Genomic DNA, 21,456 nt, shown 5'->3' on the forward strand with positions numbered 1-21,456 from the left:
ACAGCAACAGCAACAGCAACAACAACAACGTTGGTGGCGCTGCCTGTCGACACTCGACGCGACATTTGAATGCAACTTGCCGCCGCCTGCCACTGTCAACGTTCTCTCAGTGTCTGATGTTGCGGCTGTTGCTGTTGCTGCTGTTGTTGTTGCAGTTAAGTTGCCGTTGTGGCAATAACCACTTGATAAATGATAAATTAATTGAGCACCATTGCCAAATATCATATAGCTTTTCGATGCCCTATGCAAATCAGTTAGTTTGGCTAACCATATCACCATGATTATGATTTCATTTGAAGAACTTCATTATGAACTTTTTGCAACTGCCTCTGGCAAAAAGATTTACTCTTATATCTAGTCTGCTATCCGGAAGAGATGTAATTATGGAGAGACCTAGTTTCAAAAGAGGAAAAAGGAAGAGTGTTAGTCAAAGTAGTGATTATTAGAGAGAAAATATGCTGAGATTTAAGCTCAAAATTTAATAGACAATTATTGCGAGCTTCTCTTTAATGAAATTTAAATATTCTAAAACAAGATAAACTTAATTTAAAGCACTTTTGAGTTTGAATTTGAATTATATTGGTTGAACTATCAATTGTGTAGTGTTAGGTAAGAATAGATATATTTGATTAAAAAAATTAATGGAATATGAAAAGGGATATTCACAAGTTTACTAGAAGAACAATAAGACTACAGACCAATTTGGTATCAAAACAATTATAATAATGTTAATAATAAAATCTAAAATTCGTAGATGAACAAATATTTCATTATAGCCATTCTATACTATACAATAAAATTTGCTAATTATTACATATTAATAAAATAAACAAATAAAATCGTCTACATTTATATTATAGGCATAATTAATCATAATTTTAAAACATTGTTAATTATAAAAATATAAAATAACATAAATGTATGTTCAAAAACTAAAAACCATAAAACTCGTTGAATATACTTTAAACCAATTTTGTTAGAGTACTCAAAATGCGCACTTACTTCTACAGAACATGCAATTAATTATATTTCGTGTTTGGGTGTAAAGAGCATGCAACAAAAAAAAAAAGAAAAAAATTGTTGTTTAAACTGGGAAATTTCGTAAGTTTTATCTTGAAAACTCGTACGTGTTGACTGTGGGTCGCAAGGACGTGCAAATACAATCTAAATCCAGATGCAGGTGAATGCGATTCGCGCTTTGCTTTGCTTGGCGTTAAAGTTGCTTGTCTCCTGTAATTAGTGAACTTGCGCCGCTTTGCAACTAGTATTTGCACATCTGTAAAATTGTTTTAATTGGATTATAGTGTGTTAAACACTTTCTACATAATTAACAGAGTGTTTGTTGGCTCCAGAATGGGAAATCATACGTTGAGCCAAGAGCTTTGTAAACAACTGAGAAAGATTGCCATTACTAAACAGGCAAATATATATATGTATATCGACATACATATAGACTGTCAACTAAAAGTAAAAAGAGATTTAACTTCGAGCTGGCAATATGTGGAAATGATGTGAAAATGTTCATCTAGATGCAAAGCAAATTGAAACAAAGCCAAATAAAAAAGTTGATACACAAATATTTGCATAACACTTCATGTTTAGCAAATGCCAAAGCAGTACTCACACACCCACCCACATGCACATACGCCCGCCCACACACTCACACACACACAGATAGAGAGATACATATACAGACATATTTTGAACCACACAGATGTGCTCTCACTTAATGTGGCTAAAAGTTGCAACAGCAGCAGCAGCAGCAATCTGCTAAATGTTGCTTATTTTCATCAGTTGGCCAAAAAAGGGGCGGAGCGGGGGGGTAAGGCAAGGCAAGGACCAGACGGCAATGAGAGGATGTTATGGGTAACAAAATCAACAGCAATGCTAAATTGTTTAATTGAATTTACCGCAGATGCGCTTAAGTTGGCAGTAATTTAGCAAAGCCATGTAGTATTTCCAACTGTATCTCTCAGCATTTGTATCTGTATCCACAGATGTAGCTGTAGCTCATGCTGTAGCTGTTGCTGTTGCTGCTCTTGTATGCTGCATCCTTGTTGCGACGAAGTATGTACATACACATTGCCAGCCAGGGACGACGTGCCAGACTCTTAAGCACATGGGCTCGATTGTCGTCGTAATACAAATACGACGACTACAACTAGACAAAGAACAACAAGCAGCATTTACCACACATGCAATGAAATGAAATGTATCTATAAGATACACATACTTCTGCTGCTCTTGCTTGCTGCTATGTGTGTATATTGTCTGCGTGTGTGCGCCAGCAAAGTGTCGTCTTCCTGTAACTATGCATTAAATTGAAAACAGGCAAAGAAAGTGCTCCACAGAGCTGGCTTCGATTGGTTAAACTCGACTCGGTTCTAGATTTCTCCCGGGCACAATTACTCGCACTCATACTCGTATTCACACTCGTACTCACACTCACACTCACACTTACTCTTGGCAGGCGGAGACTGTGGATCAGGCCAAGTGTGCTTTCATTTCACAATTGGCCATTTGTTGTTGATACCTTCTTGGCCTCATGTGCTTATTGCCCAAGACTCAATATAATGATGTTGATATTTAAACTATCGATGGATGTCAAAGTTCGTATGCGATTTGCATACTCTTCGAGCATATGTGTTGCGTAAACTTTTATCAGTCACTGTTAATTAATTGGTTCTTGTTTGCATCGTCAACGTCTTCGCTCATTAGTTACAGGTCCGTTCTATGCGCATCATTAGTAAACATTGACAACACTGTTGGGCAATGAGCATGCAATTGCCAGCTGTGCGCTGTCCAACACTGCCAAACCCACTGATGACGCTCTCTCTGTGACGCGCTTGTTCTCGCTCTCGCTTGGGCTCTCTCTTAGCAAAGAGTAAGCAAGAAAGCTGTGGCGCATGCGCGCAGCCGGTAAAGACGATCTCGCCTAAGCTTGGAGCTCGCTCTCTCTCTCTCTCTCTCTCTGTGTTGCGCTCTCTGTTTGTTTGGTTATGCTCTTGTGGCTGCCGGTTACACATCGTCATCATCGTTATTACGATCATGATGATCATCTTGACCATTTGTGTGCGAGAGCGCTGCGACTGCGCGCGCGTGTCTGTGTGTGTGTGTGCTGTGAGTATTCGTTTGGAAGCTTCAACTTTTCTTTCTTGGTTAACTTCTTGGACTTTCTTGCCAACATGTTTAAAAGTCTTTTGGAAGCGCCAAGTCAACAGCAGTCAGTACGCTCTGTGCGCTGCAAGCGTTTGGTACGTTGTAACGGAAGTGTTTTCTTCAACAAATCAAAAATCAAAAATATCGAAAACAATACGAAAAAAAGGATACGAAAATCACTGCGTATAAATCATCTGATTTTGTGCCATGCAAAAGTGCGTGCCGAATGTAACAAGATTTTTAATTAAAAGCCCCTCTCAACACAAACACACATACGGTAATTGAATAAAATAAAAATATTAAAAAGAAAAAAAAACATAACAACAAACAAGAAACGAACAATTACAACAAAAAGAAAAAACGAGTAAAAACCAATAAAAAATAAAACACACACGAAACAGTTTAATCGAATTGCATTGTACGGAAAAAAGGAAAAACAGAAACGTATATTCAGCACGTTTGCTGATTTCAGATTGCGGCTCGCGAGTTGTAATTGTTGCCGTTGCCCGTTGTCGTTGTCGTTGTCGTCAGTTATTGTTTATGGATTTGCTGGTATTTTATTTTATGCATTTCCACTCTAACACGTAGGACGAGTGGTGGCAGGAACAGTGGCAGCTTGCTTGATGCCACAACGAGGCAGCGACGCGTCAACAGGTAAGCCTCGCATTCAGCAAGGATTAACTTTGCTTAAACTGTTGAAACAGCGAAAGCGACAGCCAGACAGCCAGATAACACTATGCTAGACCAGAAACCAAACCCAAACCCAAACCCAAGCGCAATCCCAATCCCCAACTCAAACGCCAAAACCAAAGTCCAGCAATCACAACAGCAGCAGCAACAGCAGCAGCGAAGGGCAACAAAAGTGCAACAAAATGAGGCAGAAGAGGACGAAGGGCATTTGTGAGTTGCGAGTGTCGACAAAGCGGATTACTATAAAAATATTTACAAGCCTTGCATTATGATTGTGTATGTGTGTGTGTGTGTGTGTGTGGGTGTTTGTGATGTGTGTGTGTATATGATGTCCTTTTTTCATAACATATTTGTTTGCTGTTTGCTGTTTGCTGATGCCGATGCTGATGCTGATACTGATGCCATATTTATTTTCAAATAGCCTGCAACATAAAATGCAGCAACAGCAACAGCAGCTGCAGCTGCTGCAACATTGTATGTTTTGTGGCCCAATACTAAATAGTTAAAGACCAGCAGCGGTAACAAAACTCTCGCATACACACACTCGCACACACCAAGGTGAAAAGAATGAAATGAAAACTTGTATTTAATTAAAGAAAAGGAGCAAAAGCAAAGGTAAAGGCAGCCGCCGCCGAAGCGCAGAACAAGCATAAAAAAAACTACACTAAGAACAACAACAAGTGCTGCAACAGCAAAAACAAGTACCACACACACACATAGTCGCACGTGTGTGTAACTGGAAACAAGTTAAAATGCCTCAGCTACATTTGGTCAAGTTTACATGACTTACCAAAGCCTCAACAGAATCAAACAGAACACAAGAGCTGCAGGTTCCCAACAACAACAACAACAACAACAACAGCTTTGCTGCCGCTCTGCCTCTGCCTCTGTGTGAGTTGCTTGTGGCAGCAATGTGATTTTAATGAACCTACTAAGAACTTGGCCAACCAGTCGAAACATAAACTAGCTTGGCTTTGCCATAATATTCTATTCAACTCGCTTTTTTTTGTCGTTCATTCTCGTTGTTTTGTTTTCTTTTCGCCCAAAAAAACGTATCATAAAAGGCAGCAAACAATGCGCAATATTTATGCAAGCATTAACAGCCAAAGCCTGGACTAACTGTCTGTCCACTGTCAGGGGGAAGCCAGAAGCCAGAGGGACGAGGGTATTATGGCCAGTTTGGTAACAAACTTAAGCTGACAGCGCCAGAGTTTCAGAGTCTGAGTTTGAGTTTCAGTTTGAGATACTTTCTAAATGCGCCTCAGATTAGTGCAGTTTTGTGTTGCTGCTGCTGCAGTTGCAGTTGCCCCGTTGTTCTTATTGCGGTTGATGTTGCGGTTAAATAAATAAGGCAACGACGTGCTCATAGTTTGTGCCACACAGCTCAGCAAACAACAAATTGCAACTGCTGCTGCTGCTGCTGTGACTTGCACAAATGAAATGAAATGAAATTATAGATGCATTCGGGTTCATTCTATTCGCTTTCCAGCCCACTTCCTTTTTAGCTTGGCACACTAAACAAAATGATAATGCTACCATTTGCCACATCTTCAGCTGCTGCAACAGTTAATAATTGCCAGACAGACAGACAGACAAATTTGCTTTGCTTGAATCAAGTCAAACATGTAATGACCGCAACATAGCGGCGCATCTGTAATTTCAGATACTCGCACGAGTATCTTACTATCTATCTATCTACCTATTTAGCTGCACCCTGCCCCTAAGCTTTGCAGCTGCAACTGCAACTGCAACAGCGACTGCGGCTGTAGCAATATCTTTTATTATTGGCAAAACGTGCAACGTGCAACATTTCACAGCCGCATCTAAGTGTTTTTTGGCTTCAGCATTTCTACTTAACCCAAAATGCCAACCAACAAACAAAAAAAAAGAAGAAAAATACTCTGACCACGCAACAACTCTCATGACATAATAACCAGTTAAATGCGCCTCTCCTCGCAGATAGGTCAAAGTTAGTGGCAGTTTAATGCCGCTTTTCCTTTAAGCAAACTCAACAGCCAGCCAATTAATTTTGCATTTTTATAAGACCAAATTGAAAGTTAATTACCAAAACTTTAATTAGCTTGAATATGTGCCAAAAGTCAATTGTTCTCGAATACCAATTATGTTACGGAAGTTGCAGACTGAATCTCTGCATTGGATGTGAGAAATCTCTTTGAGAACAGAATGCATATTAATTTAATTAAATATTTTTAAAATCAGTTTACAACATTTCATTGCAAAATATTAAGAACGAAAGGCAATTAAGGTATGCAAGTCAATGCAAATGTCTCAAAAAGTTTTCTATTTAATTAACTGCACAATTTCAACAATCCAGATTCTGGATAATAACTGAGTGAAATTAAAACGTACGCACTTATGATTTGTGTGCATGATTTTTATACCCGATACCCAGGGTAGAAGCGTATTATAACTTGGTGCCGATAGGAAATGTATGTAACAGCCAGAAGGATGTATCTCCGACTCCATAAAGTATTAATATTCTTGATCATCGTCAACATCCGTATGAACACCTAGATCTCAGAGACTATAGAAGATATACAGCTATAATTATTTTCGACAGTACTTGTAATGTTTGCACGCAGATAAAGTTTGTTTCATATTTCGAAAAATCGAAAAACAAGAGTAATTTTGAAGCTAACGCTAGAAGCAATTTTTAGTATAGACAATAATAACTGTAGTACTTATGATCGAATAAAAATTGTATAAGTTATTTATGGAAAACTTTTGTATGGCGAATTAAGCCAACTGCTTCACTCTGATATCTTTTGATAATCTGGTATATATTGACCTTTCTCTAAAGAAGTATTTCAACGATATGCAAAATATAGCCCTTGGAATATTTTTATTATTTTTGCGGTATATTATTTGGAGTATTTTATGAATAATACCGCACTGTTTTGCTTTATTCAATAAAGGGTATCTCACAGTCGAGCACCCTCAAAGCTAGCTTTCTGACTTGTTTGGCATGACAAAAAGTCAAATGAATATAGATTGCAATTTGGGGGAAAATGTTAACAAAGTGAGTGCCCTATGAGTGTGCGAATACACGAATACGAATACGAATACGAGTGTGTACTTGTGACTCTGTGAACACAAGTAGTTTATTCTGTGCCGCACTTCCTTTGACTCGACCAACTTCTATTATCTGAGCCAACTTAAATATTGTGTTGCACAGCCTCTCGTTGAAGTTGTCGTCGTTGTCGTTGTCGTTCTAGAAGGCAAATGGAGCAACTTTTGCTGAACAACTTCGACGGCTGCAACAATTTTCTTTTTGTTAATTAAACGCAATTCTATTTATTAGTGTTGTAAGAGAGAGACAGAGAGAGAGACTAAGAGAGTTGGGCATGGAAGTGGAGACTGTCCGTTTAGATGGCTGTGTGCTCGTTCTATAATTGACGAAAATTATTTAATTATTATAAAGTGCAGTTTCCCCCAACCCAGAGCTAAAGCTGAGGCTGAGACTGAGACTGAGTCTCAGTTTGCAACAACTTTGTGCTCAGCTTGACTTGGCTTGGATCAACTTGGCTTGGTTTGTTTTCTTGCCATGAGTTTTGTTTTTCCATTCCATTCATTTGTTTTGCTGCTGCTGCTGCTGCCGCTCGTCTTTTTGGGGCCCGAACAAAGTTTTGCTGTCAGTTTATAGCATCCACCAGAGTGTTTATTTGCCAGCAATTGCTGGCAGTATTGTTGCATTTCCAATGCCATAATTAGACTAAATCTAATTTGCCAATCGCACGCCCTGCATATGCAAACAAACCTCCCATTGAACAATGATGTACTGCATCTGCATCTGCATTTGGGATTTTGAATTTGTATTTCTGGTTTGTTTTTCGGGGTAAGCTATGCCTCTCTTCGCTGCCCCCCTCCTCAACTGCCTCCCTTCGCGAAGAGTGGTGTAATTAATTTGTGGCGCGCATTGTTGTTGACAGATGAGCGTGGCAGTTGCCACCGCCGATGTTGTCGTTGTCGCTGCTGCTGCCGCTGTTTGTTAACTTGATTAATTAAAATGCAGCAGCTTTTAATGGCAACAGCTCCAACGCCGCCTAGCATGGCGTGCACATTTGGCATAAGTTTGTTATGCGCCAGTTTATCAGCTTCTTATGCAATGAAACAATGTCTTAACTCATCTCAGGCTACGAAGATTTTCGAATGTCTTCAGCTGTGATGAGTAAGAAAGTCTTCAGCCTCACATAATTCCATTCAAGAACTTCGCTACTCAGTCGCAATTATCGAAGAGCTCATAAAGTAGTTTCGTTCGAGTCAATTGAAGTTGAGTTCTCTTCAAATGCAAATTTGATTGGCCATTTAAGGTTAAGTTATTGTGCTTTTGCTATTAGCCCGAGATTTAGTAACTAAACTCAACTCGACTCGACTCGACTCGACTAGAGAGAAAGCCAATCTCATTGCAGGATGTGTCAGAGACAGAAGCAAGTTCGGACATGACTTTAGTTTAATAAATGTTGCTGCTTTGTTCTCAGTTCTCTCACTGTTCTCAGTGAGGGGCATCAAAGTGGCTGCAACTCGTATTGCAGCACATTTTCATTGCCCGTCAGTGGCAGCAACAGCTCGAGCTAGAGCAATGAAAGTATGTTGTTGCTGTTGCTGTTGCTGGTTGCGAGCAGCCGGTTGCACATAGTTTTTGGGTACAGGTTAATTTGAAAGCATCTAAGTTTTTGATGTGCTCAGAGCGCAGAGCTTGGAGCAGGGCTCGCTTCAGTTCGGTTCAGTTCGCTTTGCACGAACAACGCTGACGTTGACTTGTGGCCATGTTGCTGGCAGCAGGCAAACATCACACACACACACACATAGTACTAGCAGTCAGTCAATGTGCCACATGTCATGGGAACTTTTAGACGACGCGAAACGACGCTCAAGTAGTTTGCAAGCCAAAAAAAAAAAGTTGTGAAATCATGGGAGTGAAATATTTTACTTTGTTCCATTGCACATTTATTAATAAAGATTTTCTGTTCTCTTGTTCTCTATTTTATATATTTTTTATTTGCTCAGCTAAATTTTTGCATGCACCAGCATCAACATCAACATCAGCAACGTCAAGCAACGGTTTCAACTTTGCACTTGCTACTAAAGAATTTTTAATTTAATTTATTTATTGCATTGGCTCCAAACCCAACGACTCGTTGGCGCTTTGAGCTTGCCACTTTGTTGCTTTATCGCGTGCTTGAGCCAACTCGACACGAATCCGGAGTTTGTCTGCTCTCTGCTGTCGGACTGGCTGACTGCATGGCGTATACGCAATGCAAATAATGCTTTTAGCACAAGTACATATTTATTGTATGCATATATATAATATTTATTTGGAATAATTCATGCGCATCGCTTGTGCTAATGTGATGTGCTGTCCGCTGTCCGCTGTCCGGACGTCTTAACCCTTTTCTTAAACCCTAGTCGGGTCAGTTGTCAGGATGTTCACCAAATTGTGGGCTCATGACTTTGAACTTTTGACACATTTAACACAGTTTGGTTGTCATAGTTTGTCAGGGACCCAAACACAACATAAATATCCTGACAGTTGGAATATTAATGTTGCATGTTCCAATATTCGAAATGATATTGTTGTTACTTCCAGCTCATGTCTTTTTTACATTTAATCTTCTAATGCCTTTAGTTATGGCCTGACCTTCAGCTTGTGATGATGATGATAATGCTGTTGTAAAGTATTTGAGCATATTTTCCACAGACTTGTTGACAGCGTCGAGAGTGTGAGCTTGGTGTGACACATCAACTGAGAGCTGTCCATGTGTCACGCACACATCGCATCGCATCGCATCGACCAACGACAATTGATTTTTAATTTTTAATTTACGAGTGAATTGAAGCTCAGTTTACGCGATGGCCACACTCGGATATTTATATTGTAACCGTATTGAAAAAACGTTGCGTATTTTCATTGCCTTAAAATAATAACAGTTTCAACAATATGCCACTCGCATTATTTATGTTACTTTTTGTGCTCTACTCTCTTCATTTCTGTCGTTGCTTTTTTGTATATAATTTTATGCAATCACTTTCACAATCCATCAAAGGGTCAGAAACACAATATACAAATTGAATTTTCAGCGCTAAAATATAATTAATCATTGTAATTGATTTGCCCATTGTTGTTTTCAATTGTTCAATATTTGCGCATATGTTTAATAATAATAATAATCGAATTATAATACCATCGTTTAATGCGGCTTTTCAAGTATTAATTAACAATTTTATTTGTCAGTTAATAACTCTGCTGCAACTCACAGATAACATACGAGTACATTGAAGCTGAATGTAGTGATTAATATTGTTGACCCCGCCGCATGATGTGAACTATAATAATCCTCCATCCATCCATCCATCCATACTGACCAAAGCACAGCTCAATCAGCACTTGAGAGCGCTTTTCAGACCATGTCCGGCGATGGCGATGGCGACGCCAATGGCAGCGGCAATATGCCAAGCTAAACGGAGAGTGCTGTCCATAATCCATTAGAAAAAGTAGCAAATTATGATTTATTGCACTTTCGGCCCAAGGGAAAAATTCATGAAAGCCGCAAAGTGTGCGCAGCAAAGTATGCAGCGTACACTGAGTGCAAAAGTCTTGACCCTTCTTCCCCGTAAGCAAACATACATTTTCTAGGCGAGCACAGTTCAGAAATTAGTTGCAGAACAACAACAACAACAACAACAAAACCTAAAAGTTTAGATCATAAAAAAGGGGGGAGAGAAAAACGTAGAGTATTTCCTAAGTGCCAAGGGAAGGGGGAAAAATTTGAAACTCTTGTAATAGCCAAAAGTGGAGGCTACTTATTTATGGATTTTGAAACTTTTTAGATGCGTTGCGGCACATTGGGTCTTAAATTAAGTATACGCTGCGTTGTATTGATGTCCATCTTCATCTCCTTCACGCATTGCACATGGCCCAATTAATGCTCTATTTATGACAAACATCAAACAAAACAAACCACAGAGGTCAACACAAATGACTCAATTATACGCATGAGTAATGTGCGTGTGTTTCTTTTGACTGTGACTGTGACTTTGACTTTGGCTTCCAAGTTGGAGTTGGAGTTTGAGTTTCAGAGTTGAAGCCTCTCATTTGGCAGTTTTGGTTTACGCCTAATGAGCAGCAAATTGGGCCAAGTTTATTTTTTTGGGGGAGCTCGATATGCAGCAAGAGGCAAAGAGCTGTGTAACTGCAGCCAGGCAAATAGCTCAACAGCAGCAGCTTTAAGCTCATCGGCAGCATATTTACAGTTCCAGGGCAAGCAAACAAAATGCCACTTTAGTTAATAACTTTGACCGCAATCCAAGAACTCACTCGAAGCAGAGCAAGTGTCATTAGCATATGCTTAGCACCAGAACCAAATACGAAATACGAAAAATACGAAATACGAAAATACCAAACAAAAATCAAAAGCCAAAACGAGCCCAGAAACCAGTTTAGACCACCGATTGACAAAAGAAAAATACGAGGAGTCATTCCATACAACTACGACTAAAGTATAACAGCATTTCGTAAATGGGTCAACTCAAAAATTTCCCATTGATCGAGACGCAAGATGGAGATGTAGATGGAGGGAGAGATTCATTTCATTAACACTAACTTGACGAACTATTAAATAAAATTTGCAAGTACTTAGACTCGACTCGGCTCGACTACTTAACATACATCCATATAGAAGTTGATTTTCACACGGTTTATCTGCAACTTGATTTATGTGTCCCCTCTCAAGAGAGAGACAGAGAGAGACAAGAACAAACTAATTAAAGCCAAGAAAGGTGTGAGGAATGCAGTTGGAAAGGAGCACGCATTGCTCAGCCTCTGTGTATCACAGTGTGAGTGCCTCTCTCTATCTCTCTCTCTCTCTCTGTGTCTTTCTGTGTGTGAAATTGAATGACTCGACTGGAGCTAAAGTGGAGTTTGCGGCGAAAGGCGCTATAATATACTATAATGACAAAATTACTATATTTAGTATGCTAAAAATCGGTCAAAGTGTCAGTAGGTTGTCGGCAGTTGCCTTCATTAGCACCAGACAAACACACACACACACTGACACACTCTCACTTGTGACAATAAGATGATATTGCAATTTTTGGCATTAACTTCTTTTCACCCAATGATGAGCAGATGAACAGCCATCAGCCACCTGCCTGCCTCCGGCTAATGTCTGCGGCTACCAGAGGCAGACGACGTTGAAGTGTGCGTGACCAATGCATGAAAATGTGAACAACACGATTTATGAGTATAGTTGGTAATACTCATCGTGTTTATTCTTGTTTTATTCATTTTCTAGCCTAGCAACTTTCATTTTTGCTGCTGCTGATGTTGCTGTTGTGAAGAATATCAATAAACAAATAGCATAGCTTGGCCATAATAAAAAGCGTATCGAACACTTCCAATATAGCTTATTGCCATCTCTCTGCTTCGCCTTCTTTACATGTGTGTGTGTGTGTTTGTATGTGTTTATGCCACACTTGATTTAGTCCGCTTTGGGTACTCGACGCTCTTCACTCGCCGCCAGTCAAGTGTATAAAGTCATGTTTGTTGTTCTTATGTGTGTGTGTGTGTTGTCTCTAGTGGATTTTGACGCGATTCGAGAACGAGCAGAGAGCATGCTCAAACAACGACTTGAGTGTGGCAATTACGAGTGTGTGTGCCACACAAAATGATGCAAGCATCCAAGTTGCATGCAACGGGGGTAAGCTTCCACTGATTTGCTTCTCACTCGCTCGTTAATTTGACGGTCAACAATTATCGGAGACAAACGATCTCTGGAAGATCTCGAGCCGAAAGTAGTGCGAAGCAGAAGCAGAAGAGAAGAAAAGAAACAAGAACATCGGGAACATTGAGAACAACACACGAAACACACACGATGCTTATGTTCGTTTTCGGTAACGTTATAAAAATTGAAAGCTACGCATTCAGGTGACCCACATTTGGTCAGCAGCAGCAGCTGCTTGTCTGGCGTGTTTTTGGTGTTTGGCCATCGGCATGTTCTGTTCCCGTCAGTTATTTGGCTTGGACATTTGCCCCAAACTGTCGATGTTCGTTCCGTCTTTAAGAAAATGGCAAATGACCAACAAAACAGTAAGAGCAACAGCAGCAGCGTTGCCGATGCCGATGCCGATGCCGATGCAGAGATCAAACTGGCATCCAGTTTGCTTGTTACTGCTGTTGTTGTTGTGTTGTTTTTCGATTCTCTTCTTTCATTTTGGCATGAAATCAATCTCTTTTTTGGCCCATTCACATTCCCGTTCGGGTTCGTTCTTGTGTGCCATGGTCTTCTCTCATTTTTGCTTGCAGCCCAATTTGAGTACACACTTTTTTATTTGGCTTTTTATTTATTTTGTGCTTTACATATACCCTGCATGTAGTTGAGAAATGGGTGTCATAAAGTCGATTATAAAGCTGCAATTGTTTATTTTATGCAAATATACAAATCAGTTGCAAGTTGCATTGAATTTCAATCGCATGAAATCACAAATGGAATATAATAAACTCTGAATTATAATAAAAATTATGCAAATCAAAAGGATAATCTTGTAATAGTGTTGAAAGTAGTTTGAAAAAGCCAATCACAGAGTATCTGTGATTTGAGCTCTTTTTGGACTAGAGCATTCTTATTTGCTTTGTTCGTGTATAATTTTTTTCTTGCTTTTTCTTTTTTGATTTTTGATCGTCTTTTGCACGCGTACCCGTCTGGAATTTTAAATAATACATTTGACGCTTTCATTTTAGCTAAAATGCTGAAGGCACAGCAGCAATTTTATTAACGCCTACCTTTTGTGCTTTGCCTTCCTTTATTTTTTATTTTTTTGTATTTTTTCTTCTTGTGATTTTACTTTTGCTGAGTGCGATGATTTGTGTGTGCTGATGATTTGTTGGTCGTTCCGTTTGCTTGTTGTTGTTGTTGGCGTTGCTGTTGTCCGCTGTATCTTTCAGCCAGTCTTAATGTCATCATTAACTTTTGGCCATTTTTCCATTGAACTTCAATTAGTTACGCCCGACAGTCGCATTTCCGCAAGCAGTTTTAGATAGAAACTTTTTCCTCCTTTTTGATTTTGATTTTATTTGATTGGAAAGTGTCGCAATTAAAATTTAATTGGCATGATAAAGAGCAGCGGTCAGCGTTGATTGACACGTGCTGTGGCTAATTCATTTTCAGTTGTGTGTAACAAATTGATTTTACAAGCTTAATGCACATTGTACATTGCAGTATATTATGGAAATTACATTTCTCTTTATTCTCTTCTTTATGTATTTGCAGCTGCATGTGATTTCCAATTGAAATGCTTGGACTATCGAACAATTAACTGCTAACTGTTAACCATATTTGGTAAGTGTACGCATTGAAAATTAATTTGGACTTTGCGACAAACTCAGAAGCTTAGGTCAATATTAAAATCCAAACGTATTTGCATTCATACATGCATATTTCAGCAATGCCACATTTATGACAATTATTTTGGCCAAAATTGAGTGTTTGACAAATGTGAATATGCACCGCAGTTTATTTGCCAATTCTAAATATGAATTGACGTTTATATTGAACACAAATATGAAACCGAATAATTACAAACGAATCGCACATGCTCTAACTTTGGTGTAAAATTGCGATAGGCAAATATCAAAATTTTTATGTGATTGCGATGTAGAGTGATGCGATAGGCAAATATCGGATTTAATTGTATCGATTTGCATGCTCTCCAAGTCTATATGTTACAATCGATAACAATAACAATCGCCTATTAAGTTGCACTCTATCAAAGTCTGATCGATTTGTTACTATCGCTTTGTTGTTACCAAACAAATGAAAAACTTTTGGCTCAACTTTAATAATTTCAGTTCATAAAAACTGTGCTTAAATGCCCCGCTAAAAGATTAATTAAATGTCGCTTAAGCTAGAGCAAAGCCGGATATGGCCAGCTGTTTATAGGATTTGCCAAAGCTCGTTCTATTCGGAACATACATATTGTATTTATAGAGCCAACTGCAATATATGTACATACATATGTATGTATGTTTATCGAATGTACATACATATGAATGTAATTCGAAATACAATATATTCGTCGAATGGATGATTGGCTTGCAGCTTTGGTTTAGCACATGCCAAATTTTATTTTTATCGAAAGTTGTTGGACCATTGGCAACAGTTTTAGGAACCTTTATTGAAAAGCAACGAGCAAGAGCGCTGCCAACAACGAATATTATTTGAAATAGCCTGTGTGAAGGCAACAAAATAAACAAATACTATTCGTTCCCATCGCATCTAAATACGGCAGCCAAAAAAAAAGCGAAAAACAAAACTTTTACAGAATCAAACAATATTCGTTCATTGAGCTTTTAAGCCGCTAAGAGCTAAGTACCGACTGCCGACTGCCGAGTACTGAGTACTGGAGTCCTGGAGTACTACATTCCGTATACCAGACTATGATGACAGGCGAGCACATGTCATTTTTCAGTTGAATTTACTTTGATGTGCCGACAGCAGCGACGACGGCACATTGCGCAGTCAAAATAAATATAAAAAACGTCGGCCATTCATGGTCGTGATTTTGATGTCGACGTATAAATTGTATAAAATGTGCAAAGGACTTTTTAATATTGGCCCCCAAAAAATAAACTGAATGCCCAACAAAGAGACTGTGTAATCGATACACATATGCTTGGAGTTCAGTATTGAAAAAACAGGATGAAAAAATTAAAAAAATTGCGTATATGATATGTGAATAGCGGGCTTATTAACTGTGAGTCCCTATTGAATGCGATTCGATTTACAAATAATTGTTGTTTTTATTATCAGATTACAGATTACATTTCTTTTGAATAGGTAAAATCACATTATCATTATATTTATACATATTGAAATTCACAAGTGGTTTTCATCGTGACACAGATCCTGTAACTATTTCCTAATCACTTGAATCACAATTTATGCGACTAGTGAATAACTAACCAATACATTTCCTATATATATCGCACTATGCCTGACTGATTTGACGAGTTGGCTCGTAAAGTTTATTGCATTGCTCGATTTTTAATTAAATTTCTGGACTGGTGAACCATTCAGCAGTATATCATATTTTCGCATCCCTCCGCCGCATCCACATCCACATATTTGAGGGCAAAATTCAGCATATTGCGGTTGTTCGGTTATTGGGCTGTTCAGCTGTTCAACTATTCGGGGATTCGGTTATTCCGCTTGTATGCCAAAGCTAATACAACAAATCAATGGAATTTTGCATGCATATTTAAGCACTTGTGGTGCATCCTCTTGCGCTATTGACAGAGTCCAAATAAAAATTGAGAGAGCCACAGAAAAAAAAACAAAAAATAGCAAAAAAAGGAAAAAAGAAGGTGTTCGCATAAATGGGAAATGCACTAACGAACTGTTAGATTTACATACAAACTGAACAACTATGCATATTAAGCATTTGGGAGCTGGCAACAAAAAATCGACACTATAACTATTCATGTTTAATGCGAGATTCGTTTGTTATTGTGGCTAATGAAGCTATTAGTGTTGGCCTTGTTATTGACCAGTCAACGTTCAGGCTATACATTTTCCTTTCCTTCCCCATCTATTTGCCTGTTTTTTCTTTTTGGTCATTTTATCCATTCGACTGACTGCCACAGGAAATGCCCATTTTCCGCAGCCAACAACAACACATCAGAACAATTTTTTTACTTGATTTGCTCGCTCAGAGCACAGAGCTCGAACAGCTCACAACTCGCACAGCTCTCGGCCAAAAGTCAGCTTCAGAGAACCTATAACCAAAATGCTGAAAGTTTTTTGCTCGATGTGTAGAGGGATGAAGGGGGGAGCAAGAGTTGATGCCAGTTGGCTGATTTCTGTAGCATTTCCGTTGTGTTTCATTTTAATTTTCATACTCAAAGTGCTTTGACCATTGTGAATGGCGCGCCGAGAATGTAAACGAAATCAAATGGAATGAAATAAAATAAAATGTTTGACTATTGGCGGAAGTGCGCCATAAGTTTATTTCTTGTGCGCGCCATTTTGTTTACACATATTTTCCACAGCATGTTTCGAGGCGAGAGTGAATGAGAGATGTGTATATATGTATGTATGTATATAAATGTGTATATATGTGAGAGGGGAAGCAAAAGGAATACAAGCGTAACTGGACATTTAGTTTTGAGTTCGACAGTTGGCACTGAGTTTGTATTTGCGGCACTTATTGCCTTTTATACGCCATAATGTAACGGAAATTGTTCAACTTTTTAAAGATATAAATATTTAATTCAAATGTCGCTTTCAACGGTTTGCCCAAGTTTCAGTTTCGGCACAGTCCAGTTTTCAGTTTTCTAGCTTCAAGTTCGCAATGCCAGTCCCTGACCCAAACATAAAGCGAAACTGTTGCTGCTGCTGCTGCTGCTGTTCTGTTCAATTTACTGTTTGAACTTTCACAAGTGCCACGCCCCCCTCAGTGCTTTCTGTAGCCCCCAAGAGCCTGGGCTGGTCTCAGCTCGGCTCGGCAGCAGCAGCTGCCAGCAAGCCATTAATATTTTTCAACTATTTGCATAAATTAATGTGCGCACAAAATGTTGCCAAAATATGCTCACTTACGAGTAGCAAACCTCGCTTTTGTGTGTGTGTTGTGGGTGTGTGTTGTGGGTCAGTTGGTTGTGCGCGTTTTAATAGCGATTTAAAGCGTTGCTCTGTTTGAATTTTAGTTAAGCACAAGCAAAACTTTTGCCATATGAATTTGAAATGCAATTGCACATAAACCTCGGGCCCATATTATTCCTACAACTTCAAAAAGTTTATTCCACACACACACACACATGCATACATATAACATATATTTTAATACCACATGCACACACCCACACATATTTTGTGGGCGCAGGACATATGCAAAATGTGGGGCGGCGTTAATTCGCAATTAGTTACAGGCAGCACTCGCTAAAGGTGATGCGGAAACTCTAACGTCAGCTGTTGAACTGTTCCCCCCTCTCCTCTCTCGCATCCTAAATCTCTCTGTATGCAGCTCAAATTTATAGAACGTGATGGAAAGTTTCAATTTTGCCATTAAAGCTTAGCGCAAGAAAGGGACAGAGCAAGGATAAAAGATAGGGGGAGAGAGAGAGAGAGAGAGAGAGAGAGAGAGAGAGAGAGATGGAAACTGAATGGAATTCATAATTAGGAAAAAAATACGTGTTTCAACTTTATTAAAACCTTTTATTAAAATGCAAATATTTTGTCAATTTGTTTATATTTTTTTGGTGTTAATAATTAATGCACGATTACCTTATTTGTTAAGTGCATCTATGAAAAAATATTAAAATGGCTGTATTTTTATAAATGTGTTGAATATTATTTGAAAAACTTTATTTCTTAAATGATGAATTTAAAAAATATTTGGCATTAAAGAAATATTTTAAATAGGAAATGAATTTAAATAGGGAAATTTAAAAAATAGTTGGAGTAAAAGTAATTTGTTAAATATGAAATTAAGTTAAACAGAACAAAGTAGTGAATAGAAAATGAAATAAAATACAAAATTACACAGAACCGTAAAACGTGCTAAAATCAAGAATAAAATCATAAATCAAGATTATATGATGTTAAAATTGAACCAAGAAGGTTTTTTCTTATATCAAGATCAAAATTCTACAATAATTCTAGATCTTCCAATTCTAAAACTCAAGATTTTAATCTTCTTTCAAGAATGGCGAAATCTGAAAATTGAACTACTTAAGAAGGAAAATCTTAAAACAAGATTAAGATTAAGATTCTAAAATTTAGATTATCAAAAATAAAACAAACAAAATAGATTTGTTTATGTGTTATTTTTAATATGTTGTTACTTTTTATATGTGCATATTATCTATGCATATTATGGAAAATATGGCTTCATTCTTAAAATGAATTGAGATTTGTATTAATTGCGAATTAAACAGCTTTGGATTTCTTAACCCCAAAATTCAATTTGCACCCACACACACATACACATGCACGTACAATGGTGTGCGGTGAGAGTGTGTGTATGTGAGTGTGTGTTGGAAAATGAGTTGACTGGTAATTGAGTTTTTAGTAGCTGTTAGCGGTGCAACAGCAGCTCTTTGCGCCACTTAGTGGCAAAGATGCGCATACACACTCAAACACATGCATGCAAGTGCTTACTCTGTGTGTGTGTGTGTTTTACTGTTAGACCAGCATCGGCAGCAGCAACTCGTGCCAAACAGCAGCAGAAGGTGCATTGTTGCGCAAATTAACTACATACATATGAATGTTTTCAGCAGTGTGTGTGTGTGCGTGTGTGTTCCTGTGTACATAGAGCACAGCGTGCATACACGCACACACACACAAACACCCTCACGTTGGCATTGCCGAAAATCACGCTTTTGCAGCTGCAGAAATGCAAGTTAAAGTTCCTCAGAGGCGCAACCAAATCAAATTTGCACCAAAAACCAAAGGTAAACTTTGAACGCTCGTGGCGGACATTTGTCTGGCACATACATATCTATGCGTATACACACACACGAACACACACACACACACACTATGCATGTATGTGAGTGCAGCCAAACACTCATGCAAATTCTCACGTCGCTTATTTGGTAATTTACGCGAGTGCGAAAATGCGTTGTCTGTTTGCCTAACAAGCCGTATGTACACACACGCACACACACACACACACGCACACGTGAGTGTGGGTGTGGGTGTGGGTGTCTGTGTTAGCCAAAAGTTCATAAACTTGTACACACACACTCACCGGAGAGCAGACGCTCCCACACACAACAGTACTGTAGTAGCAACTTAATTAAGTTATCAAGACATTTTGGCTCAAAAGTTTGTGGCCCAAAACTGCGGCCAGAACGGAACTGCATTTTGTCAGCCGCAATAAATTCGCATAATAAATGGGCAGCAGCGTTTAACTGTTTAACTGTGTCAACAGCGGTGCCAGCAACAGCAACAGTAGCAGCAGCAGCAGTCTGTGTGTTGCACGTCCACAAAAATTTGGCATGCAGAGTCACCCCATCAAAGGCAACAAAAAAATGGAAAGATGGAGAAAAAATGAAACCATGACACCTGCAACCAAAATGTTAAACAGCAGGCAAATGTCCAAAGAGATGCACAAAAGTGGCCAGAAGAAGACGGGCGACTATTGCTGCTGCAGTCGTTGATGTTGCTGCGTTGGACGTCAGCAACACTGCACTGAAAATAACAAAAATTATGCTAAATAGGTAAAGCAGCTTTCACGAAACTGAAACTCAACCTCGAGCAGTAAATTATGAGTGAGGGTGGTTGAGTGCTTGGGTGGTTGGCTGCCTAAACGGCAATGTCAATGCGGGTCAGCAGCGACAGCAGCAGCAGCAGCAGCAGCAGCAACGATGAGTCAACAGCACAAAGCAAAGTAGGGCACAGAGTCTTGCTGCTGCAACAGCTACGAAAAACTACGAGAGATAGACAGACGCATGCCACATAGAGATGGCAACGTGTGACGACGACACTCAACACTATCGCACAAACACAAATAATGCTCGAAAGACGCAACACAGAGTGCCACAAATTGATTAAAAACAGGCAAAGCAGAGGCAAACAAAATCAGTAGCAACGCATGACATAATTAAAAGACAACATGCTTCAACTTCAACTGGCGCTAAGCAGCTGCCAAGTATCGAAAACAACTTTAAGAGCATATTTTTGGGGGCATATTAAAGGGGCCATCATTAAGGCCAGTTGCCTGTGCACAAATCTTCTTCACACACTCGCATTCACTTTTGGCAACGTTGTTGCCGTCGTCGTATCTCTCGTGTTGTAAAATGATATGCGGTGCGGCAAAAGTTCCTCTGGGTATTTGTCAACAGTTGCCAACGACTGAGCAACGGAGCGACTGAGGCAGCGGCAACAATTGTGGAGCCCAGCAAATAGAATCTTATCTGCGTGGCACGCGTTTAAAACTGCCATTGCCAGGACGACAGGACACCTCGGTTGGGCAGCCAACTTAGCCGAATGCTAAGGCGCACCAGATTTCAGATTCCTGCATGAAAAATGTTCGCACATACCTTTTTCGCCTTTGGCTCAAAAGCTGCTGACTGTTCACACGCCTGGCTCGCTTGGCTGGCCAACTGGTCGACAGGTTGGTTGGTTGGTTCGTTGGCTCGTTGGTTGTCTGGGCTTGGTCAGGATGCGGATGCTGGGTGTGTGTCTCGTGTGCCTTTGCCTTTTGCATTGGTTTTGTTTGCTGTCTTGATAGTGCGCAAAGCGAGGGCAGTGTCAGGAAGCAGTCTCTTCAGTTGCCCGCATCCTGCACCTGCCTTTCACTTTATCTTACTTTGCTTGCCAGTGTGTGTAAGTGTGAGTGTGCTCATGTTTAATAGACACCACACGCCCACACTCTCTCTTTGCCTCGTATATGTGTGTGTGTGTGGCAACAAACTAAACGCCGTTGGGCCAAGTGTAGCATATTTTTTACTGCCAAGTGATGATGCCTCTTCTGAGAATTTTCGTGAAATTTAAAACGCAATTTAATACAGCTTCAACTGTTCTGTAATGTGCTTACAAACACATGCATTATTATCGTATGATAAGCTTTTGGGGCCATTCGCTTAATTAA

The 21,456-nt window shown here is 39.3% G+C and overlaps 1 protein-coding gene across 2 annotated transcripts in view; it reads left to right on the top strand.

Moving 5' to 3' along the window:
- The first annotated feature begins 3,215 nt into the window (after positions 1–3,215).
- Positions 3,216–21,456, top strand: part of LOC132791521 (mucin-5AC) — a 47,693-nt gene continuing 29,452 nt past the window's right edge. Inside the window, exons 1-2 of one of the 2 annotated variants that reach the window (XM_060800482.1) lie at positions 3,216–3,813; positions 14,136–14,204. The gene's annotated coding sequence lies outside the window, so the exon portion shown is untranslated. The remainder of the gene's footprint in view (positions 3,814–14,135; positions 14,205–21,456) is intronic. The other variant, XM_060800483.1, reaches the window with a different exon arrangement.

The sequence above is a fragment of the Drosophila nasuta genome, chromosome 3 (genome assembly GCF_023558535.2).
Source record: "Drosophila nasuta strain 15112-1781.00 chromosome 3, ASM2355853v1, whole genome shotgun sequence".
NCBI lineage: Eukaryota > Metazoa > Arthropoda > Insecta > Diptera > Drosophilidae > Drosophila > Drosophila nasuta.